The sequence below is a fragment of the Bufo bufo genome, chromosome 6, assembly GCF_905171765.1.
Source record: "Bufo bufo chromosome 6, aBufBuf1.1, whole genome shotgun sequence".
NCBI classification, from domain to species: domain Eukaryota; kingdom Metazoa; phylum Chordata; class Amphibia; order Anura; family Bufonidae; genus Bufo; species Bufo bufo.
In genome coordinates, this window is record NC_053394.1 from 127,093,624 (window position 1) to 127,120,159 (window position 26,536).

The window sequence follows — 26,536 nt, forward strand, 5'->3', positions numbered from 1 at the left end:
AACCCTTCAGTGCGGCACCTGAGGGGTTAATTGTGCTGATCACGGCCCCCTGTAAGAGATCGGATACTGCTAGGCAGCAGGGGGCAGTCATGTACACAGTTTGTAGTATATTCTAACTAGAAGCGTCCCCATCACCATGGGAACGCCTCTGTGTTAGAATATACTGTCGGAAATGAGGTTTCACGATCTAACTCATATCCGACAGTATATTCTAACATAGAGGCGTTCCCATGGTGATGGGGACGCTTCAAGTTAAAATATACCATCGGATTGGAGAAAACTCCGATCGATGGTATAAAAGGGACTCCAGACTTTACATTGAAACTCAATGGGGACGGATCCGTTTGAAATGGCACCATATTGTGTCAACGTCAAACGGATCCGTCCCCCTTGACTTGCATTGTAATTCAGGACGGATCCGTTTGGCTCCGCACGGCCAGGCGGACACCAAAACGACTTTTTTTTCATGTCCGAGGATCCTCCAAAAATCAAGGAAGACCCACGGACGAAAAAACGGTCACGGATCACGGAAAAACGGGACCCCGTTTTGCGGACCGTGAAAATATACTGTCGTGTGCAATAAGCCTAAGACGCATGTTTTTTCCTAAAAATCGGGTGGGGGGGGGGGGGGAAGGGGGAAGTGCCAGTGTGTCTTATAGTCCGAATGCTTATGCCCGCTTCCATTATGGAAGCGGTCATTAGCATGCAGGAGGCACAGGAAGGTGAGGGCAGCGCTGCTCTGGCTGTACTCTCCTTTCCTAGTCTTCTTCCAAGCCCCTCTTCTGTGTCCTGACACATAGTGTCAGGATGTAGTGCACATAAGCACGCACTGTGACCTGACGCTGTGCGCTGTCAGGTCGCAGTACACAGCGGGACCCAGAAGAAGCGAGGTGGGGAGTCCTGGATCTGCACCTCTGGAGCAAGCTAGGTAAGTTTGTTTGTTTATTTATTTATTATTTATTTATTTTGAAACGTCTGATCTGAGGCTGATGGGGTCTGGGGGGTCCAATGTAAGGCTTATTGGGGCTGGAAGGGTTCCGATCTGAGACTGATTGGATTTGATCTGGGGGTCAGATCTGAGACTGATGTGGTCTGGGGGTCCGATCTGAGACTGATTAGATCTGATCTGGGAGTCTGATGGGGGCTGGGTCCGATGGGAGTTTGTGGGGTCGATCTGAGGCTGATTGGGGGGGGCGGGGTCTGAGTTTGAAGAAGCTTGGGTTTCTGATGGGAGGTGGATCTAAGGCTGATGGAGGTTGGGGTCTAATTTGGGGCTCTGATCTAATTATATGTTTGATAGCAGTCTAATTTTTAAGTTGAGGATTTTGTATGGCCTGTGAACAATGTTACAAATATCCAAATGACCCGTGGCAGCAAAAATGTTCCCTACCCCTGCTCTAAAACTACAAAACATGGATTGAGGCTTTCTGTTGAAGATTCCTGATAATACACTTTTCTTATTTTCCATTGTTATTGTCCATATTCACTAATTGGAAGGAACAGTAAGCTGATTGATACATGACAATTAAAATGTGTTACATTTTATTCCACATAGAAAACGTCTTTGACCTCTGAGAAAGCTGATCTGGTGGCAGTGTGCAGATGCCAGACTCAGTAACTGTTTGCAATGGTTGGCGGGGTGTGCCTAATAGACTGAAACTTGAGACTGCTCTGGATCACTGCTTACTCCACCTGGAATTAGAAACTTGTCCATGTTCCAGCTATTGTGCCTCAAGAACAAAGCGTGTCATACATTTGAAAATGACTATTGATTTTTAAAGCTAGTTGATGAGCATTACAGAAAAGGGATAGTTTTGTACTAAAATATTCATACTGATATAATTGTCTCTATGAAATATTCAGCCATTGATGGCTTATAATAGTGTTCTGAGCGAATCGAGCTTCGGATCCTAGATCCGAAGCCGATTGCTCCAAACTTGTTTTAATGCTGTAAGGAGACCCGTTTCCGTACAGCATTAAAATGTATGGGCTCCGGCGAGGTGAACAGAGTTATCACCGAAGTCTCGCAAGACTTTGGTGAATATCTTCGGCCATCGATCTGTAAACTTTAAAACCATTTTAAAACGTTGATCCAAAGTCGGCTTCAGTACTGGCTGGTACCTCGGAACCAAAGCCGATTTTTGATCTATGTTTTAACATGGTTTTAAAGTTTAAAATAAAATCCTGCAGTTATGATAACGAATTTGCCTCGCCGGAGCCCATACCATTTAAATACTGTACGGAGACGAATCTCAATACAGCATTCGAATGAAGTTTTGAACGAATCTACTACGGATCTAGGATCCCAAGCTCAATTTGCTTAACACTACTTATAATGGTTTAAAGCAGTAAAATAAACCATGCTGACCTCACTAGTCCCCTACCACTCTTATTCCAACACTTACAAGTTCTCTGCTGGTCTCTACTTCCTGGTTTCTCTTGGCACACAGGAAATTACCATGCCGCTAATCGCTGGCCACAGCAGTGACCCTCCTCAGCCAGTGATTGGCTGAGTGATTTATTTCCTGTGTGTCAAGAGGGATCAGGTATTAGAGACTAGCGGGGACCAGGAAGCATCAGAATTAGAGGGAGCAGATGACTTATATTTGAATTTTATACCATTTAGAGTTTCTTTTCATTGGCCTGAAATCCCTTTACATTCATATTTAATTTATAATGATCAAATTCTTTGCTTTGTGTGACTATAGGGGTTCTTGGACACTGGGGGCATATCACCAGGATATATCCCCAATGTCTAATAGCCCTCAGCTGCCCTCCATTCATTTCTATGGGAGTGCTGAAAAGCGCTTTGGAATGGTTTGGTGATATTAACTTCCTGTTTGTGGCACATTAGTATATGTGAGGGGGGAAACTTTTCAAGATGGGTGGTGACCATGGCGGCCATTTTGAATCCAACTTTAGTTTTTTCAATAGGAAAGAGGGTCATGTGACACATCAAACTTATTGGGAATTTCGCAAGAAAAACAATGGTGTGCTTGGTTTTAACGTAACTTTATTCTTTCATGAGTTATTTACAAGTTTCTCTTGTTTACAGCCATTGACATGTCGCCGAGGTTAACACGTGAGGAGCGGATAGAAATTGTGTTTATGTCTGGTGAACGCAGTAACCGGGTCATTGCAGCAGATTTCAATGCAAGACACCCTACGAGACCACCCATCTCCCATGCTACAGTTAGCAAACTGCTTGCTAAGTTTCATGAAACTGGTTCAGTGTTGGATTTGCCAAAATGTGGACGCATGAAATCTGTCTCTAATGAAGAGACATCAGTGGCAGTCCTAGCTTCATTCAGCAAGAGCCCACAGTGTAGCACTCGCCGCATGTCACTGGAGAGTGGCATTAGTCGAACATCCCTTCGGCGGATATTAGCTACTCACAAATGGCACCCTTACAAACTCCAGCTACTGCAGCATCTCAACGAGGATGACCAGATCGGCGCACTGAATTTGCAGAATGGGCAAAACAAAAATTGGAACAGGACCCTCAGTTTACGCAGAAGATTTTGTTCAGTGATGAGGCAAACTTTTATGTGAATGGTGAAGTTAACAAACAAAACCCACCGCTATTGGTCTGACACTAACCCACATTAGATAGATCCTCCAAGACTGTTGGAACAAAAAAAATTGATGTATGGTGTGGTATATGGGGTACAAAGATAGTGGGGGCCATTCTCATCAATGGAAACCTCAAGGCCACTGGATATGCGAAATTGCTACATGATGATGTGTTTCCCTCTTTATGCACTGAAGCTGGCACATTCCCTGAGTTTTTCCAGCAAGATGGTCCACCACCACAATTTGGGTGTCAGGTTGAGCATTCCTAGATGAACAGTTTCCTGGAAAGTGGATTGGTCATTGTGGGCCAGTTGAATGGCCCCCAAGGTCTCCCGATCTGACCCCCTTAGACTTTTTTATCTTTGGGGTCATCTGAAGGCAATTGTCTATGCTGTGAAGATACGAGATGTGCAGCACCTGAAACTACGGATACTGGTAGCCTGTGCTAGTATTTCTCCTGCGGTGTTGCTATCAGTGTGTGAAGGAGTGGGGAAGAGGGTTGCATTGACAATCCAACACAATGGGGCAGCCACATGAACACATTTTATAAGTGGTCAGAAACTTGTAAATAACTCATGAAAGAATAAAGTTGCGTTAAAACCAAGCACACCATTGTTGTTTCATTGTGAAATTCCCAATAAGTTTGATGTGTCACATGACCCTCTTCCTATTGAAAAAACTAAAGTTGGATTCAAAATGGCCGGACTTCAAAATGGCCGCCATGGTCACCACCCATCTTGAAAAGTTTCCCCCCTCACATATACTAATGTACCACAAATAGGAAGTTAATATCACCAACCATTCCCATTTTATTAAGGTGTATCCATATAAATGGCCCACCCTGGAACGGAACAGCTGGCCCTTCATAGAACAGTACTATCCTTGTCCATAATGCCGACAATAATAGGACATGTTCTATTTTTTTGCAGAACGGAATATGGAAACGGAATGCACACTGAGTACCTTCCGTTTCTTTTTTTTTCGGACCCATTGAAGTGAATGGTTCCGCATATGGTCCGCAAAAAAAACAGACGGACACGGAAAGAAAATACGTTGTGTGCATGAGCCCTGAAGGACCGTTTTTATTATTCGTGATCTGTGATATCTCCCCAAGCAGTGCATCATCAGTAATCATCAACTTCGAAGTCCGCAATAGTAATTCATTGCCTTTTTCTGGATCAAGCGGGGATAATGTTTTCATATCTTTTGAGACCAACCGCTATATATTTCAAATTTTTGGTCATCTTAACTAGTGTCTAGTAATGGCTTGTTAAGAATATTATTGAATATTATTTATTATTTCATCCCCCTTTGATTAGAATAACAACTTTTTTACATTTGGTAAAAAGCGCAAGGCAAGCGCTTTTGTCCTGATCCAATTATATTGTTCTGCCACTTTCGGGATCACGTGCCGTACATCGTGCACGTGATCCTAGCATGGATTAGAATGACGGATAAAAGCTCTATTGCAAAGCTAGAGGCAGATCCCTTGTCACCCTTTTAATGGAACGGTGAATTGTACATGTGGACTGCTGCTTTATTCAAAGTAACATAGTTTGTAAGGTTAAAAATGTCCGTTGATTTCATCCTGTTTTCCTGCTTAGTTATTACAGAGAATGGCAAAAAACCACATGAGGTCGAAACCAATTTTCTTTCCCAACTCCGAAATTAGAGATCCAGTAAAACTCCCTGGATCGGTGACCCATCTCCAGTAATCTGGATCAGTGAGCCATCTCCAGTAATCTGGATCAGTGAGCCATCTCCAGTAATCTGGATCAGTGGCCCGTGTCGAGTGGTCTGGATCAGTGGCCCGTGTCGAGTGGTCTGGATCAGTGGCCCGTCTCGAGTGGTCTGGATCGGTGGCCCGTCTCGAGTGGTCTGGATCGGTGACCCGTCTCGAGTGGTCTGGATCGGTGACCCGTCTCGAGTGGTCTGGATCGTCAATCCATCTTCAGTGATATGGATTGACAACCCAATGCTCGTCTCAATGCTCTTAAGGTGGCTGTACACATTACTTTAACTATTCAAACGGAGAACATGGATCTCCAGCTCTCATTATAGGTGTGGGGGTCTCAACGGTTGGCCCTCACCAATTAGATGCTTATCACATATCTTGTAGCTTGGTTGTTTAGTTTAAATACGGTATCATATGTTATGTTTGCTATAAACTATAGAAATATTCAGTGTCTGACCAAGGTTCCTTAGTATTTTTTTCTTGTGATTTATCCATACAGGCTCTGTTGGACAAGGTATTCTCTTCTAGAGGCAAACTTCTAGGGCTGAATGCCTCCATGTTGTCCAATGGAGTATGCCAGGATTTTTTTCAGTCCTGTTTGTATCGAATCCAATAGAAAAAAATGCTAGAAGGAGGTACAATATAATGGAAGGCCTTTTATAGTTATCATACTAAATAAATTCTTAATGTGTCCAAAATTGCAAATTTAAATATCCTGAGGTACCAATCAGCAACAGTGGTTTATGTGAATCACATTTGCTTACTCCTATAGTATATACACATGCCCATAAGATTAGGAACATCCTTCTATACTTGGTCATTCTGATATATTGTAGCTTTTGGAAACCCCGGATATTTTTATAGAATTATCACATGTATTATTGTGTATTGTATATTCATGTTTGGAGTCATAGAAGACCATGCCCTTATTCTCTGCACAGGGGAATTCTCAGCATTGCTTGAATTGTGACTTTATAGGGGTCAGAACGTGGCCAAGCAAATCCTGAATTCTAGGAAGTTTTGGTCCGGATAAGAATGATGAAACCTTTCCTTTCTAGATCTTTATTTTGTTCAGTAAATAGAGATGAACTTTATTTAGGGCTGAATAAAAAGCGCCAGTATGATTTCATTTTCAGTTGTCACAAATGATTTTTTGGCTTTTAAAAATTCAGTTTTGTTCCCTCATATGAAGTGGGAGAAATTATAAAATGTGACTGTATTAAGAAATTAATTTAATGCGCCAAAAGTCACCCATATGACTATGTGGATAATCTACAAAAATATTAAAATATTATAAAGTTTGGTGTAATGATGTAATGAAAAAACTCATGACAAAGTAGTCTTTGACTTAAGATAGATGACCCTTTTTTCACTTGGGCCATAGGGGCATGTTAGGCCTCTTTCCCATCACCGTTTTGTTTTCTGTTCTTCTCATCTGTCAAAAACGGATCCTTTATTTTGAGCATCTGTTGTGCTAAGTTTCCATCCATTTTTTTGTCAGTTCCATCAGAGATGTTTATTGAAGGTAAAAGAAAAAAAAAGTCCTGTATGGAGGACTTTTCTCCTGACTAAAATAATGGGTCTTTGGCTACTTTCACACTAGCGTTCGGGTGTCCGCTCGTGCGCTCCGTTTGAAGGGGCTCACGAGCGGGTCCCGAACGCATCCGTCTGGCCCCAAAGCATTCTCAGTGGAGGCGGATCCACTGAGAATGCATCCGCCTGCCAGCGTTCAGCCTCCGCTCCGCTCAGTGAGCGGACACCTGAACGCTGCTTGCAGCGTTCGGGTGTCCGCCTGGCCGTGCGGAGGCGAGCGATCCGTCCAGACTTATAATGGAAGTCAATGGGGACGGATCCGCTTGAAGATGACACAATATGGGCTCAATCTTCAAGCGGATCCGTTCCCTATTGACTTTCAATGTAAAGTCTGAACGGATCCGCTCAGACAACTTTCACACTTAGAAAATTTTCTAAGTTTTAATGCAGGACCATCCGTTCTGAACGGATGCGAACGTCTGCATTATCGGAGCGGATCCGTCTGATGAAACATCAGACGGATCCGCTCCGAACGCTAGTGTGAAAGTAGCCTTTGTCGGAAATGACCCAAAACTGATGCAAAATTATCACAACTGATTGTCAAATAAATGATCCATTTTTTTTTTTTATGTATCTTTTCTGACCAAGAGAACAGAAATAAAACAGTGATGTGAACCGTGGCCTTAAGCTGATGGAGGGAACACTGCTTGGAACCCTCTAGCTATTAAAGGGAATGTGTCTTCAAGGTAATGACCTATTGTTTAAAAAATATGTTTAACATAAATGCTTGATTTAAAAGACTTTTGGAGATGCCATTTCTAATTTTTCCATGTCACGATATGCATTTTAAAAATCTAAATCCTGCAGTTTTTTCACTAAACTACTAAGCCAAATAACAGGCCACCACTTCTTGGCCTGTACAGATGATCTCTTTACAGACAGGATTACAATGACGGTTAACACAGGATCCATCATTCATTATAAGCGATGGTCACTGCTCGTCGACTCCTTCCCTGTAAGAATGTGAGCATCATGTGTCGACATCAAGAAAAAACCGTTACCCATTATAGTATGAGTACTACGGTATAGTATGAGTTTTGGCTCTGATCCCTGTTGTGCCTGAGGGTCAGATGACCAGAAGAGTTCACTGCTTATTGCTGCAGCAAGACGTTCCCTCTGACAATTATGTGATCTCTGGCTTGCCCTGAACCCCTTAATCATTATGGACTATGTTCAGTGATGTAGTCTTCTGTGTGTTGAGTGCAGTGATGGGTTTAAACCCAACACACTGAAAAAACAAGCAGGCTATGAGGCACGTGTATCAAATGGTTTACGTTTACGCCACAATTGTGGCCAAAAGAATTTCCCAAAATATGGCGCAAACTGTGGGTTGAATTTATCGCCTCCCTACGCCATGGATTTAGCGTTAAGAAGTCACAAAACTTGGTTTTGAAACTTTTTAATTGCCATTGTGACTATATTTAGTTGCAACTGCCATTTTTACTGCACTCTCGCCAGTTTTTTTTTAAAGTGAGCATGGCAAGGGTGGGGTATGGGCGGGGCCATCGGCCCTAGAATATTTATCTGTGAGCTGGAGTAGATTTCAATCTGGCACACGGATTGCCGTAGAAGTCATTTAATCTTTGACGAGACTTGTGCCTTGTCATAAATTCCTGCTCTGGTGACGCAGGGTCCATCAAGAGAGGTTTAGTACATGTTGGTGCCACTTTCAAAATTGGTGGGGCATGGTGGGAGGGTTGTGGCCTCCTGCCTCCCGACAGATTTTCTCATTACGCCAGAAACAGGAGTAAATGATAATTCAGAACTACACCAGCTCACCATGGTGTAAATTTGAATTTCTTCAACATGGACAGCCATGAGATCCAGTGCCTCACAATAAATTTGGCACATATTATACTACTTTATAGTAAGACTTCATGACTGCAATGCTTATTCTGAAGGTTATATCACTGATCACCACATGAAATCAGTCCTCTTTACTATACCTCTCCACTACACTATTCGCACTATTCTATATTTGTATCCTCGATACAGCCTTGGATGAAAGAGTGCCTGTTAATTTAACCAATTGCTTAGTACTTCTGTATGAGGTTCTTCAGGGGAAACCTTTTCAACAGAGCCACCTTGTTCCATTGTATCGTGACAGGTGAGCCACCACATACTCATTCATATCACTGATCCCATTCCATCTCAAGGAGTGGGACAAGGCAGGAAGTCTTTTGGCCGTACTTCATGTGCCTTCGAGCACAGCAGGGTTCAGCACCAGAACTCATATATTCTATGATCCTGGCACAAATTAGTTGTATCTCTATAGCTGACCAGACAACTGCTTTAACTGGAGCAAAGAGTCACTTCAATTGTGGCATCCATAGAATCTGTGATTTCAGTTCTATGAGAGCCCTGTAATACGGTACTTTACCTCTTCTGTAGGTGCCCGCAGATAAACGAGAGAGAAGAATAACCAACTGTACCTTCCTTGTAAGGGAAGTACCCTTGACTGGTTATTTAGTCTTCTACTTTATCACTCTTCAATTTGGTAGCGCCAGGAAACAGCCTGAAGGATGCATCCTTGTATGATCTACATACCTGCATTGTGTTGTGTCTACATTGGTAGAACAACTTTCCTGTATGAGCTTCTTTCCTAACGAATCGCTACTCTCCCTATTGCTATTTGCTTGAGGTCCCATGAAGCACCGGTGCGTTTTGGCTTGTCTCTTATAGCTCCATTAGGAGGGGTTGTCTAACATTCAACTGTTAATGTACTCTATTGTTAGATCAGATCAGGAAAAACACAACGGGGCACATTTATTAAGACCAGTGTTTCAGATGCCGCTCTTAATAAGCCCTGTGCTGGCAGTGGATCGCCGATTGTAAATGGAAGCCAGCTTCCTTGCTGGAAGAGTTGCAGATTCTGCCGCAACATGAATCTGCGCCAGATATACGCCACAAAGTGGTGTATATCTGTTCATAATTGACCCCCAACATGTTTTCATTGAAATCCCTTTAAAATAAAAATAAAAAGCTCCCTGTGTCTAGATATTTCCATTAGGCCTCTTTCACACGAGCGTGGCGGATTGTCTCGGGTGTGTTCAGTGAAACTCGCACCATTTTGCAAGCAAGTTCAATAAGATTTGTCTGCGATTGCGTTGAGTTGTTCAGTTTTCTGCGCGAGTGCGTTTTGATGCGTTTCGATGCGTTTTTACCATGTGTGATAAAAAAACTAAAGGTTTACAAACAACATCTTAGCTACCATCAGTGAAAAAACGCATCGCACCCGCACTTGCTTGCGGATGCAATGCGTTTTTCACGCAGCCCATTCACTTCTATGGGGCCAAGCTGCGTGAAAAACGCAGAATATAGAACATGCTGCGATTTTCCTGCAACGCAGAAGTGATGTTTTTCACGCAACGCTCCTGTACACAGACCATTGAAATGAATGGGTCAGGATTCAGTGCGGGTGCAATACGTTCAAGTCACGCATTGCACCCGCGCGGAAAACTCGCTCGTGTGAAAGGGGCCTAACTGTTGCGTTACTTGTTATGGCACCCCCTAGTCTTCTTTCTCTCTCAGAACATCCACCTAAAATGTGTTCAGTACTGGTTAGAAGAAGCCGCTTCTAGTGTGCTATTTCGTATGGGCTATCCTGCGTAATGGCAAGAACAACTTCAAAACGGAGGCCACAAAAACAAACCTCCCTGTCCTCATTTTAGTGATCGATGGGGGTCCCTGCAGTTGCACCTTTGCCAATCAGACACTTTACCCACTCTCTTAGGGATAATACATTTTTTGTATTGTGGGACAACCCTTTAAAGACTCTAGAAAAGATCTAGAATACATGGAGTGACTTAAAAATTATATCCAGAAAACATCCACCCATTTTTTTTTTTTTTAATTACACAGAATATTTATTGTATAGCTTGTTGGTATTGATGAGTGTTCTTCTAAGGTTTCCTTCCCTCAGGTAGAGTTATTAGTCTTTATTCCTTTGTAGTTACAAGATCGTGAATGTGCCATCCAACAGAAATCGTGTTCCAGACTTATTATTAGACCTGTCATTGAAAACAGAAGCCATTGAATGTATAGTTAGATACAGTATAATGCACTGGTATTACAGTACTGTGAAACACAAGGATAAGAGAACTTTGCTCAAGTGATGCCCTCAGACAATACCGCCATTCATATGCTTTTTATAAGATACTTTTATAATGAAACTGTACATTTAATTCAATGAAAACATAAAACTATGTTAAAATGTAAAACAATTTGTTCATTTTCTGCCAAATATGCAGAGTATGTGCCACCCTCCCTGAGGAAACACATTACACGTTCATGGCACTGGATGTGTTTTTGTGTCTGCGTTTTCGCTGCAAAACCATTGATGTCTGAATTTGTTCCTTTGTGTACCTTACCCTGCCAGCCCAATAAATGTCCTTTCTTCAGAAACCCTCAGCCCTGCCAGGATAAATATAAAAAGAATTCTATGTGGTGTCTGCGGTACATTATGCTTTCTGGCATCTACAGTACATAGCTTTAGGTGGATGACAAGGGACTACATCGCAAACACGACTCGGAACATTAGGACCTAAGTAAGCGTCCTTCTACTTCATCCATAAAACATGGACAGATTGTCTCTGAAGATATTCAATATTTCTTAAGCAGATGTTGATGGGTCACGTTCAGGGCGCACAGTTATTCTGCTCCAAGCTACAAATACAGATGTGCACATTGGTTGCTAAGTTTACAAGTTTCAGTTTGTTAGGTATAGAGTTAGGGGTAGGCGATATAGACGATATGCGATATAAACTATATAAATCTGGCCAACGATAGAGATTTCATTTATATCGCAGATCGCAGTAGAACATGGCATGCGCCGCTCTCGTGAGCCGGCACAGTGGGAAGGAGAGAGTCCCTCCCTCCCCACTGAGTGCGGCTGCCGCTGACCACCAATGAGAACAGACTAGGAGGAGGAGGGGAGGGACTGTGGCCACTGAGCCACCAATGAGAACAGAGAGGAGGAGGGGAGGGACTGAATACAAACGTAGCCTGCATATGCGGCCATATCCCATACCCGGCTTCTATTACTGCACACTGTGATCAGCCGCAATTAACCCTCAGGTCCTGAGGGGTTAATTGCGGCGGATCACGGCGCGCAGTAATAGAGGCCAGGTATGGGATATGGCCAGCATATGCAGGTAGCTACGTTTGTATTCGGGCATATTAACTATATTCATTGGTGGCGCAGTGGCCACAGCCCCTCCCTTCTACTCCCCCTCTTCGAAGTATTACATTAATTGCGGCCCCCCATCCCCTTCCACACGATTAAATCATTGGTGGCAGTGGCCCCAGGGTGGTAGCTTCTGATCGGAGCCCCAGCAGTGTAATCGCAGGGCTCTGATCGGTTACCATGGCAGCTAGATGCTACTGAAGCCCTGGCTGCCATATTCGGCTCCTTGCTGCTGTGTGTACTATGCACAGAGCAGCAGGGAGATGTTGAAGTCCTATTAACCCTAATAGAGCTCTGGCAAGGGATGAAAAGATTCAAGGTTCTAGCCCTAAGGGGGCGAATAGTTATTAAATAAAAAGTTTAAAAAAAAAAGTTTACCCCCCGAAATATAGAATATATCGCGATATATATCGCATATCGCACATGCTTAAAATTATATAGCAATATAGATTTTAGGCCATATCGCCCACCCCTATATACAGTTATATCTTACGAATGTGGTATGTTCAATATTACAGCGTAAATGAAGATACACCTAATGCTAGAAAAAGCCAACACAATGCAACGGCACTCTGCAAACGGAGTATGTAAACTAATGCTATATTCACTATATACAATGAATATGAAGTGCACCTAATATCAGGTTCATTAACTTCACTTTATGTAATGTAGCATAAAGTGAGGCTCCCATACGCAATCAATAGTTGTCGGCCAAATTATCGTTTGGCCAACAGCTATTTTCCCTCGAGTACCTCCTGACTGGTCTTCTATTGGAGTGGTCACCTGAAAGTAAAGGTCAGTATACATAAGATATAGGGAAATTGAAAATCTGTCACAGAAAATTGGACTTTGACAGAGGGATGGACTTTTATGTATTTATTTTAAACATTTATATAGCTCTACTATATTTTAGCATCGGGCTGTCCCCAATGGGGCTCACAATCTAAGTTCCTTATCAGTATGTATTTGGAGTGTGGGAAGAAACCCATAGAGAAAATACATATTCCATGCAGATGTTGTCCTTTGGTTGGATTTATAGGGACCTTAGATTGTGAGCCCCATTGGGGACAGTTGGATGCTAATGTCGGTAAAGGACTGCGATATATAGTAGCGCTATATAACTGAATAAAATAAATAAATTCAAACCCAGGATCCCGGCGCTGCAAGGCACCAGTGCTAACCACTGAGCTTCTAATGGACTTTTAAAGAGGATTCACTATATTTAGCGTTATATAATTGGTGTCAAGTAGATAAAGAGGACCTGTCACCAAAAAATTAAATGCAATCTGAAAGCAGCAAGTTATAGAGCAGGAGATGCCGAGAGGTTAATAAATAGTTTTGTGAGAAAAGATTCAGTAAACGTATAATTTATACGTTTATATCTTTGCTTTTTCCACCTCCTGTGAACAGCTATCGGTACAGGGAGGAGGTGTTATCAGTGATTGGCAGCTGTCTCCGTATTCACATTGATGCTATGATATTTGAAGAGTCATGCAGTAAGGGCTTACACAAACGGACGTATCCATTTTTGCGGTACGGAACCTGAGTCCTCTATGGACAAGAATAGGATGTTCTATTTTTGTGCGGGTGCTACGGAACAGTCAGACTGATACGGACAGCACACGGTGTGCTGTCCGCAACTTTTGCGGCCCCATTTAGGGAGAATGGGTCGGCATCCGATCTGCAAAAAATGTGGATCAGATATCTTTGATTCGGCAGTTTGTTTCTTTTCCACCTTCACTTGAACATAAGAGAGCCTAGCTAGTATATTTTTTCTGAATGGTATAAAAATGAGTGATACCTTACAGATCCCCTGATGCTCTTACTTCTTGATCCCTCTCAACACTGGAAACATGGCCACTGATCCAGTTACTGGCCGAAGCAGTGACCAACCTCAGACGGTGATTGCTGAGTGGTCATGTTGCCTGTGTCGAGAGGTACCAGGAGGTAGAGACCAGTGAGGGATCAATAAGGTGAATATTACTACCATTCCGAGCCTGTTTTAATTGGTTGGACAACCCCTTTAACGGTCATTACAAGGTGTTAAGATTCTGTTTGTGACTGCTGTAAACTTGAACTTTTCTTGAGTTCTACTGGAATGCCTGTAAATGGATTCCTCATCTGCCATGTGCCATTTATAATACTGATGTGTTTGTATGCATCTGAGATGTGTCTGGGCCCCAGGCACCAAGACACGGGTGCAACTTTTACTTCTGTGCTCTCTATAGTTACACCCTTGATGGAAAGTTTTTATAATTGGCACAAAGTAACACTTAGTATATTCTTCTCCTAATTCATGTTCATCGGCTTGAAAGACACACTCAGTGCAGCATGGAAAGCAGTTCAAGGTTTACTTCGAAGAGCTCATAACAACCTGCATTGTGTTCCAGCCAGATGTGACCCTACAAAGGATCGGCAAGACAGTGCATGATGGTTATCAGGTGTTTCCTACAATGGTAGTGTTCAGAAAAGAGAGATCATTGCTAAAACAGACAAGCTGACTCATTACATGGCTGGAAATCACTGGCTGTTTAAGTTTGGATAAGAACATCACATGCTCATTCCAAATGCTGTCCTTCACAGTACAACTTCTGATTTCCATTATTTGCAGTTCCTAGCCATTTAGGAAAAAACAGTAGATGAAGCGTATTTCCAGTAATATGTTCAGAATTTCTTCTAGAGGTATGTCTTCCATACCATGCATGAAAACCATGTAAAGATGCATCACTAGCATCAGGGGTCATGTGGAGTCATGTGGATGTTTTTACCACAGGGTAGAAGTGAAGCAGAGAGAAGGTACGTGTTTCAGCCTACTTGGAAGCCTCAAAAATAGCATCTGAGGCCACGTGGTATCTGCAATATTGTGTAGCCATAAACCATGAATATTGAATAAAAAAAATGGTCATAATTAGTTAATTTGATTGCACAGCGGCTCATACACCTGCGCTATATTCAGCCACAAGGTGGCTCCATCGCCACCACGGTACGGCTGCATTTTTTGGCCATACCCTAGCGAATGTCCTGGTGACAGGTTCCCTTTAATGTGAAATCCCCTTTACCCCTCACAGGCTTACTGTGGTTATTAACAGATATGCTCATGTAGTTGCTTACCTCACGTACATCGTACATCTTCCCTGTGCTTTTTTCTTTCAACTTGGACACACCTGTTTTCCATGTAACCAATCACTCTGGTTTCTTTCCATCCTGTATTGCATGCAACGCTTCCTGTTGTTATATCCAACCAAACCATGATGCACTTCTCCTGCCAGCTCCAGCACTCCCCTAACAACGCCCAGCTATTTTATAGCTCCTCCCACCAGCTAGTTACATAGACACTCCCCTATAACTGCCCATAACAACGCCCAGCTAGTTTTTAGCTCCTCCCACCCAGCTAATTACATAGACACTCCCCTATGATTGCCCCTAACACCCAGCTAGTTTATAGCCCCTCCCACCCAGCTAATTACATACACTTCCCTCTGACTGACCCTAACAACACCCAGCTAGTTTATAGCCCCTCCCACCCAGCTAATTACATAGACACTCCCCTAATACTGCCCATAACAACGCCCAGCTAGTTTATAGCTCCTCCCACCAGCTAGTAACAGACACTCCCCTATCACTGCTCCTCCCATGGACATAACATCACAGGAAATAAGAAAGAGCTGCATGGACATAGTCATGTGACCACAGCCCAGAACAGGAGATAGGAGCAATAAAAGGTAAAATAAACACATTACAAAATTACAGCGACCTTTATAAATGATTATTTTAAAGGACATTGATGCAAACCGGAAAAACCACTTCAAATAAAAGGGATATTTCTTATATCCTCCTTTACAACTGCTTCAATCTTCGTGCAATATACGCTCATTTTGTTCTCCTAATATTTCATATTTTCCAATTAAGATGTTGTTTTTGACATTATAAATCAGTTAGAATGTCAAATGCCCGTTTTCCTGGAATTTTGCCTTCTGATGTCACAATATTACAAGAAATAGTTCAAAAAGGTTCCTGTAACAAGTGTACTGCACCAAACATAGTTTTTCCCTTATAATTTAAAGGGGTTCTGCTCTTTCATTTAACTAATGATCTATCCTCTGGAAATCATCAGCTTCTGATCGGCGGGGGTCCGACACCCGGGACCCTCGCCGACCAGCTGTTTGAGAAGGCAGTGGCGGTAAACAGTGAGAAGGCCGCGGCACTCACTGTTTACCGCCACTGCCTTCTCAAACAGCTGGTCGGCGAGGGTCCCGGGTGTCGGACCCCGCCGATCAGAAGCTGATGATTTATCCAGAGGATAGATCATTAGTTAAATGAAAGTGCAGAACCCCTTTAAGTACACTCCTTGCCAAAAAAAAAAACGCACCAAGAAGAAGTTGTTGGAATTTAATGAAACTTTCTATATGTGAATGTAATGATTATATATGTAAGTGGTTACAATATTACAACTAAAGGATTATTTAAAGTTTATGGGAGAAAACTGTACAATAAAAAGGAGGCTTTAGGACCATGTTGGGCCTCCTCTAGCCTGAATACAGGATGAGATACGGCTGGGCGTGGAGGCCTACAAGTTCTGTATGGTGTTTTGTGGCACATTTGCCCACAGATGTTGCAGCTGGGCTTGTAGAACCTCACATAGGTTGATGAAGCTGTGGTCCCTGCTGGTCCCATAAATGCTTGATTTGTGGTAAATCTGGTGACCGGGCAGGCCAAGGAAGTATTGCAATCTGGCAGAGACCTTTCTGGAAAACCCTTGCTGTATGTGAGCAAACATTATCCTGCACATATCGCTGAGCTGTTAGTGTCCCTTGTATTACTGTTCAGTCTACTGATAAACTGACAGAGAAGCTTTGGGAAGTCTAAGGCCCCTTGCAGACGAGCGAGAATTCCGCGCGGGTGCAATGTGTGATGCGAATGCATTGCGCCCATACTGGAATCCGGACCCATTCATTTCAATAGGGCTGTGTACCTGTGCGTTGGTTTTCATGCATCACTTTTGCTTTGCGTGAAAATCGCAGCATGTTCTATATTCTTCGATTTTCACGCAACGCTGGCCCATAGAAGGGAATGGAGCTGTGTGAAAATCTCATTGCATCCGCAAGCAAGTGCGGATGCTATGCGTTTTTCACGGATGGTTGCCAAGAGATGTTGTTTGTAAACCTTCAGTTTTTTATCACGCGCGTGCAAAACGCATTAAATCGCATTGCACCCGCGCGAAAAAAATGCGAATGCGATCACAAACAAAACTGAATGAATTTGTTTCCGAAATCGCGCAGTTTTCACTGAAGGCATCCGCAATGCATCCGGACCTAATCCGGACACGCTCATCTGCAAGGGGCCTTAGGGTGACCGAATGTCATATGTCAACAGTGATGGCTATCCTTCAGCACTTCAGCTGCGGTGAAACTACGACTCCCAGCATGCTCCATTCATTTCTATCGAGTTCTGAGAACAGCCAAGCAAGTGTGCATTTTGGGAGTTGTAGTTTTACCACAGCTGGAGTGCCGGAGGTTAACCATCACAGTCAGATGAGATGGCTCGCCAGATCATCAGACCAGCAGTTGGGGCAGTGTATTGCTCCACAGCAAATGCAGTAAATCTACATAGCAACAGTGCCTCTATAACAGCAAAAACCAGCCATAGTGCCCATAACTTTGCCACTCAACACGAAAATAAACATTGCGGAGGACAGAAAGAACATAGTTTATACTGTATGTAAAACTTTATCAAATATATACTTTTTTTAAAATATTTAAAAAAAGATTTTTTTTCTTTAAAAGGGTTATCCCATGACTAATGTAAAAAATGAAAATCGGACATCACATAGTAAATGACAATCTCTTTCTAACAAAGCTGGAACCAGCCCTGTACCTCACATGGATCCAGAGATCTCCCCATTCATTGCTCTGATAGATTTATATCAAGCTGACAGCTCAAGAGGAGTGTCTTCTGCTGTAGCTAAGGGGGCATGTGCATGCTCTACCTATCACAGCTCAGGAGGCAGTTGAAGGATGAAACTGAGCATGTGCGGCCTTCTCAGTGAGCAGGACAAAGAAATAAGAAAAAAGAAATAAGAAAAAACAAAAAGGTGGCACTATAGAGATGCATTTAAAGAATAACTCAGTGGCTATACTAAATATTCAAAGGGGTTGTCTGAGTTATGAAAAAAAAAATAATATAGCACTGAAAATCTGATGGGCAGCAATATATACTTAGCTAAGCAAGTTTTATGCAAAAAAAAACAATATATTTCCTCATTTCCCTGGTTCTTTTCTGGCCCTTTGTTACCTGCAATAACAACAATCTCTGCCCCTCCCCCTGTTCTGCTAAGGGAGTGGCTACAGGAGCTGCCCTGAGTGACATATCTGCCTGCTGGGAGAATCAGCAGCATGTTGTATGTGTAGCACTACAAGTCCCATCTGTATAATGACACTGCTAAGAGAATGGATACAATAGTCTGTCAGCTCCTGTGCCCAGAATTGTCACTGCCTGCAGCTACCCAGTCTGTGCAGCTGAAGGGGTTAAGAATCCTAGGAGAGAGCAGACAGCCAGTGAAGGTGGCATGGCCTGCACAGTGACATCTCGTTTAACGAACTTTATCAGAGCAGGGAGAGAAGCTGACATCACAGGTCATGTGACCCTCAGTGAAATCTGATAAACCAGGCACTGCAGATAAAGTGAGTTAGGCTGGGTTCACACGGGCGTTGCGGGAAAAGTTGCGGGTGCGTTGCGGGAACACGCGCGTGAGAAAAATAGGCATGTTTGGTACCCAAAACCGAACTTCTTCACAGAAGTTCTGGTTTGGGATCGGGGTTGTGTAGATTGTATTATTTTCCCTTATAACATGGTGACGGACCATGTGATGACCGGAATGACGTCACCACAGGTCCTTTTCCTGTACACAGCAAAGAAGAAGACAGAAGAGAAGCCGGCTGCGCAAGCAAGTGGATTAAGGTGAGTTAAGTTATTTTTATTTATTTTTTTAACCCCTCCAGCCCTATTGTACTATGCATTCTGTATTAAGAATGCTATTATTTTCCCTTATAACCATGTTATAAGGGGAAATAATACAATCTGTATAACCATGTTATAAGGGAAAATAATAATGATCGGGTCTCCATCCCGATCGTCTCCTAGCAACCATGCGTGAAAATCGCACCGCATCTGCACTTCCTTGCGGATGCTTGCGATTTTCACTCAGCCCCATTCACTTCTATGGGGCCTGCGTTGCGTGATAAACGCACAATATAGAGCACGCTGCGATTTTCACGCAACGCATAAGTGATGCGTGAAAATCACAGCTCATGTGCACAGCCCCATAGAAATGAATGGGTCCGGATTCAGTGCGGGTGCAATGCGATCACCTCCCGCATTGCACCCGCGAGGAAATCTCGCCCGTGTGAACTCAGCCTTAATTTTAAAGTTGTTATATTTGCCTAGTTAGGAACATAGAACAAAAAAATAACTCTGACAACCCCTTTAATTACATGCATTTGCAAAAGTTTTCAAATCCAGGTGCTGGTTTGAAAATTGAAGAATATTTTTCATGGGACAACCCCCCTAATCAACACTGCATCTGTTTTATTCTTCTTTGTAAGAATAATTATTTTGGGTACTGTTACTGTGAATACTTTGAAGGTGATGTCATTGCTTTTTTGTGGCACTTTTAATTTGATTTTTGGTGCATATTTATTTTTGGGGGGGTCCATCGCATTATTTATATATTTTTTCAAAACCCAGCATATTCAATGAATGGAAAACTGCATTTAATGAATTAGGAAAAAGGCTGTAAAATTATTGTTATAGACCAGAATTGTAACTGATTCATTAGTTATGTGAAGGAACATGCTTGTTCTTCTGATAATGGATACATATAAGTAATAATATGGTGATATCTATATGGTCTATTCAAGGGGATTTTCATTTAGACACAAAGAAATCCTTTAGGTTGGACTACACCTGGCTTCTTTCTTCAGTTCTCGCAGTAATTCACTTGAGTCATCCCACTTGTTAGAGACACGAGGACTGCTATCTCCCTCACTCAGATTATGTCATCAGTCTCACATGGATTTTAGGCCCTGGCAAGGCATAAAACACAATTCCCAGGCAGCATTTGGAGAAGAATTTCTCTAGTATGCAACTGATTAACGTTTATTACCATAAAGGGAAGTTGCCTTTGTCACACCAAACATGGCTCCTGGAAATTGGCTCCATAAATATGCATGTGGTACAAGGCAGTGATTGGTGGTGAGTCTTTCAACACGTGGACATTTCTTATCTTGATGAGAGACATATGTCCCTGCAAGTACTTCCATAACACCTTTTAATGAAATAATGTTTGTCTAGATCTAGTGCAGGATACCAGCAGCCAACTAATATAAGTGATTGATAGGGCCGGGTTCCTGTAGTCATTGCACCCGGCCCCATCAATCAAGTAGAGGGAGAAGCAATTGTGGGCAGAATGGCTTGGGCCTGTCCTTCGCACTTAAATGGGTTATCCAACACCTAGAATGCCCCCCAAAAATGCCCGGGCACCTCATACAGTTTATACTTACCCTGCTCCTCAGCACCTTCAACGCTCCTGATGCCCACATAGCCGCCGCTGCATGTCCCCATTGCGTGGATCAAAACATCCGGTGACGGGGGTTTCAGCCAATAGCAGGCCGGGACAGGAACGAGCCCCCCTAGCGTCACCTGCCATATGCTAGGGAAGCTCATTCCTGGCATTATATGTGCTGGATTACCCCTTTTTTCGAGACTTAAGTACTCATTACTTATCCTCTTGACAGGTGATCAGTATCTGATTGGTGGGGTTCTGACACCCAGGACCCCCCCCCCCCCGATCAGCTGTTTGAGAGCGCCGTGGCCTTCTCCCTGCTCACCAAGGTCAGAGCCATGCATTGTATAGCGGCTGTGCTTGGTATTGCGCTCAGCCCCATTCATTTCTGTGGGGCTGAGCTGCACCTAGGCCATGTGACTGATGTGACAGCTGATCGGCTGGTGTCCCGAGAGGATAGGTCAACAGTTTTTAAGTCTTGGAAAACCCTTTAACTGCTCATTTGCATATTGGCTTTTCCTCCGGAATGAAGCAATAGATCACTAAGTTAAAGGTATCATTACATTCAGATAAGGTAGCCCTACAAGGCATTGCGCCTGGATTTACAGTGAATTTAGTGGCGACAGATTCCTTTTAAAGGGGTATTCCTGTTTCAGGATAGGTCATCAATATCAGATTGGTGGAGATCCGACTCCCAGCACCCTTGCCAATCAGCATTTTGTAGAATTGCAGTTTTCTCTTCCATTCAAGTGAATGGGATGAAAAGAGGAGTTAAAAACTGAAGAAGACACATCGCTGACAAGATCACTGCGCCTCCTTTAAACAGCTCACAGGTGGCGGTGTCAGGAGTCGTACCCCCCACCAGTCTGATATTGATGAGCTATCCTGAGGATGAAACCACCAGAATACTCCATAGGAAATGTTATAATAGGTCACTGTTCTACATTAGGCCAGCACACGGCCTTGAACATCACGTGAACTCGTCTGACTGAATCTTTCCTGTTGCGTTAGGGTGCTCTCTGACACTTATGGAGCATTATCGAAGAAGATGAGTCTGCACTGCGGTTTGCACGTGGTGCACGCGTCCAGGGAAGGCGTCCCACTAGTAAATTTCGAAGTAGGACCGGCGCTCACTTTCTTGACGATATGAAGAGACTTTTATTCAAAGCATAATAGCTTCGTCACTCACTGATGATGCTATTATGCTTTGAATAAAAGTCTATTCATATCGTCAAGAAAGTGAGCGCGGTCCTTCTTCGCTATATACTTATGGAGCATTAGGCAGGGAACAGATTTGGGTCCTCCTCCAATGTTGGTATCTTGTCCCAGTGTTATCATTCTGAGGTCATATTTGTCACTTTGTTCTACACAGCAAGGGGGGAAGGGATTATATCAAAGACTGGCATTTGCGCTGGACTTTGATATTCCCTGCGCCATTAGTCGACTCGATTTATTTATTTAGGTGCATCCTCCATCAGTCCGTGCACTTAAACTGAGCGGGCGTAGATTCCAGTCCTCATTTACGCCAGAAAACTAGCGTAAACGCTAAATGTTGCTGGGCTGATGGCCCAGCCCACAATCTGTAAACCTGTGGTTTTAGACTTTTTTACGCCAGGAAACTGGTGTAGAGGGACGATAAATTGCTCTCGAAATGTGAACATTGCCTGTTTACACCCTGTCCTGCTGAACATCAGAATCTGGGCCCTCCGTCCAGCGTCCTCCTCACTTGCTGTGTACTTCATTATCACCGACTGCACAATGGTGTGTCATCCATTTTCCATCTTATTTTGCAGTTTCTTTGGTAACACACCGCCAACATTGAGCCACCTGTTTCCTGACATACTGCTATGGCTGCACAAGTAAGGTGAGAAGCATCTACTCAATTATTTATGGCACTAGTGGCGCTGAATGCTGAGCCCTGGATGTTCATTTCTATTGGCTTGAATATCAGAGTATGCCAGCATTGTCGCCATGTTGGCTGGATTTCGGGAATGGACAGAAATACATATTGCTGCCATTATTATCTCGATTTGCCGTTGCTAGAAATCGTAATAAATTGGTTACTGCCCGCTTCCCAACTGTTTCTTTCAATATCTCTTTGAGGTCACTCAGATGTGGAGCTATGCAAGTTATAGTAGTGACCATGGTGGTAGTCATTGAAGAACACAGTCAACCTCTTCCAATTCCTTAAAGGGGCTGTCTCACTTCAGCAAATGGCATTTATCATGTAGAGAAAGTTAATACAAGGCACTTACTAATGTATTGTGATTGTCCATGTTGCTTCCTTTGCTGGCTGCATTCATTTATCCATCACATTATACACTTCTTGTTTCTATGGTTACGGCCACCCTTCAATCCAGCAGCGGTGGTCATGTTTGCAGACTATAGGAAAAAGCGCCAGCCTCTCTCGTGGCCGGGATCATATCAGAGCACAGAGGCCGGTGCTTTTTCCTATAGTGTGCAAGCACGGCCACCGATGCTGGATTGCAGGGTGGTCACCATGGAAACAGCAGTGTATAATGTGATGAAAAAATGAATCCAGCCAGCAAAGGAGTCCAATATGGACAATCGCAATGCATTAGTAAGTACCTTGTATTAACTTTCTCTACATAATAAACTCCTTTTGCTGAAGTGAGACAACCCCTTTAAAAGAAATGCTTGTATTTCTGCAGTCATAAGGAAAGTGCTGACAAATTGCATAATATAACTTGACATCCATGTGTTCAGGAAAAATGGCAAGCATAGGAATCTGAGCGAGTTTGACATGGTCCAAACTGTTAAAACTGATAAACCAAAAATATGACACACTGCTTCAAAAGGTCTAAATCAAATTTTTATTGAAATACAAAAGATTTCAAAAAGTAAATGGTATCGACAGCCAAAACCTCATGGTGCCACAGCATGGTCATATATATAATAAACGACGGGATGTAAAATGTAAATACATTGAGTGGAGCCACAAATGGACATCCGGAGCAAATCAATACAAAAATATATACAGACCCAAAATAAGCACCTCCACGGGACACCCAACACGTTTCACATTGCTTCCTCAGGGGGATCCCCTGAGGAAGCAACGCGGAACACGTGTTGGCGTGTCCTGTGGAGGTGCTTAATTTGGGTCTGTACATTTTGTATTGATTTGCAGCGGATGTGCCATATTTTAGGCTCTACTCGAATGTATTTCCATTTTACATCCCGCATTGTTTATTTATGACCATGCTGTGGCACCATGTGGTTTTGGCTGTCGACACTATTTACTTTTTGAAATCTTTTGTATTTCAATAAAAATTTGATTTAGACCTTTTGAAGCAGTGTGTCATATTTTTGGTTTATCAGTTTTAACAGTTTGGACCATGTCAAACTCGCTCAGATTCCTATGCTTGCCATTTTTCCTGAACACATGGATGTCAAGTTATATTATGCAATTTGTCAGCACTTTCCTTATGACTGCAGAAATACAAGCATTTCTTTTAAAGGGGTTGTCTCACTTCAGCAAAAGGAGTTTATTATGTAGAGAAAGTTAATACAAGGTACTTACTAATGCATTGCGATTGTCCATATTGGACTCCTTTGCTGGCTGGATTCATTTTTTCATCACATTATACACTGCTGTTTCCATGGTGACCACCCTGCAATCCAGCATCGGTGGCCGTGCTTGCACACTATAGGAAAAAGCACCGGCCTCTGTGCTCTGATATGATCCCGGCCACGAGAGAGGCTGGCGCTTTTTCCTATAGTCTGCAAACATGACCACCGCTGCTGGATTGAAGGGTGGCCGTAACCATAGAAACAAGAAGTGTATAATGTGATGGATAAATGAATGCAGCCAGCAAAGGAAGCAACATGGACAATCACAATACATTAGTAAGTGCCTTGTATTAACTTTCTCTACATGATAAATGCCATTTGCTGAAGTGAGACAGCCCCTTTAAGGAATTGGAAGAGGTTGACTGTGTTCTTCAATGACTACCACCATGGTCACTACTATAACTTGCATAGCTCCACATCTGAGTGACCTCAAAGAGATATTGAAAGAAACAGTTGGGAAGCGGGCAGTAACCAATTTATTACGATTTCTAGCAACGGCAAATCGAGATAATAATGGCAGCAATATGTATTTCTGTCCATTCCCGAAATCCAGCCAACATGGCGACAATGCTGGCATACTCTGATATTCAAGCCAATAGAAATGAACATCCAGGGCTCAGCATTCAGCGCCACTAGTGCCATAAATAATTGAGTAGATGCTTCTCACCTTACTTGTGCAGCCATAGCAGTATGTCAGGAAACAGGTGGCTCAATGTTGGCGGTGTGTTACCAAAGAAACTGCAAAATAAGATGGAAAATGGATGACACACCATTGTGCAGTCGGTGATAATGAAGTACACAGCAAGTTAGGAGGACGCTGGACGGAGGGCCCAGATTCTGATGTTCAGCAGGACAGGGTGTAAACAGGCAATGTTCACATTTCGAGAGCAATTTATCGTCCCTCTACACCAGTTTCCTGGCGTAAAAAAGTCTAAAACCACAGGTTTACAGATTGTGGGCTGGGCCATCAGCCCAGCAACATTTAGCGTTTACGCTAGTTTTCTGGCGTAAATGAGGACTGGAATCTACGCCCGCTCAGTTTAAGTGCACGGACTGATGGAGGATGCACCTAAATAAATAAATCGAGTCGACTAATGGCGCAGGGAATATCAAAGTCCAGCGCAAATGCCAGTCTTTGATATAATCCCTTCCCCCCTTGCTGTGTAGAACAAAGTGACAAATATGACCTCAGAATGATAACACTGGGACAAGATACCAACATTGGAGGAGGACCCAAATCTGTTCCCTGCCTAATGCTCCATAAGTATATAGCGAAGAAGGACCGCGCTCACTTTCTTGACGATATGAATAGACTTTTATTCAAAGCATAATAGCATCATCAGTGAGTGACGAAGCTATTATGCTTTGAATAAAAGTCTCTTCATATCGTCAAGAAAGTGAGCGCCGGTCCTACTTCGAAATTTACTAGTGGGACGCCTTCCCTGGACGCGTGCACCACGTGCAAACCGCAGTGCAGACTCATCTTCTTCGATAATGCTCCATAAGTGTCAGAGAGCACCCTAACGCAACAGGAAAGATTCAGTCAGACGAGTTCACGTGATGTTCAAGGCCGTGTGCTGGCCTAATGTAGAACAGTGACCTATTATAACATTTCCTATGGAGTATTCTGGTGGTTTCATCCTCAGGATAGCTCATCAATATCAGACTGGTGGGGGGTACGACTCCTGACACCGCCACCTGTGAGCTGTTTAAAGGAGGCGCAGTGATCTTGTCAGCGATGTGTCTTCTTCAGTTTTTAACTCCTCTTTTCATCCCATTCACTTGAATGGAAGAGAAAACTGCAATTCTACAAAATGCTGATTGGCAAGGGTGCTGGGAGTCGGATCTCCACCAATCTGATATTGATGACCTATCCTGAAACAGGAATACCCCTTTAAAAGGAATCTGTCGCCACTAAATTCACTGTAAATCCAGGCGCAATGCCTTGTAGGGCTACCTTATCTGAATGTAATGATACCTTTAACTTAGTGATCTATTGCTTCATTCCGGAGGAAAAGCCAATATGCAAATGAGCAGTTAAAGGGGTTTTCCAAGACTTAAAAACTGTTGACCTATCCTCTCGGGACACCAGCCGATCAGCTGTCACATCAGTCACATGGCCTAGGTGCAGCTCAGCCCCACAGAAATGAATGGGGCTGAGCGCAATACCAAGCACAGCCGCTATACAATGCATGGCTCTGACCTTGGTGAGCAGGGAGAAGGCCACGGCGCTCTCAAACAGCTGATCGGGGGGGGGGGGGTCCTGGGTGTCAGAACCCCACCAATCAGATACTGATCA

The 26,536-nt window shown here is 43.2% G+C and overlaps 1 long non-coding RNA gene across 2 annotated transcripts in view; it reads left to right on the plus strand.

The window, feature by feature from the left end:
• The window catches only part of LOC121004376, a 144,047-nt gene extending 121,536 nt beyond the window's left edge, over positions 1–22,511 (plus strand). For both annotated transcript variants that reach the window (XR_005779702.1, XR_005779703.1), the window contains one exon: positions 22,440–22,511. This is a non-coding gene — a long non-coding RNA (uncharacterized LOC121004376). The remainder of the gene's footprint in view (positions 1–22,439) is intronic.
• Positions 22,512–26,536: the final 4,025 nt, after the last annotated feature.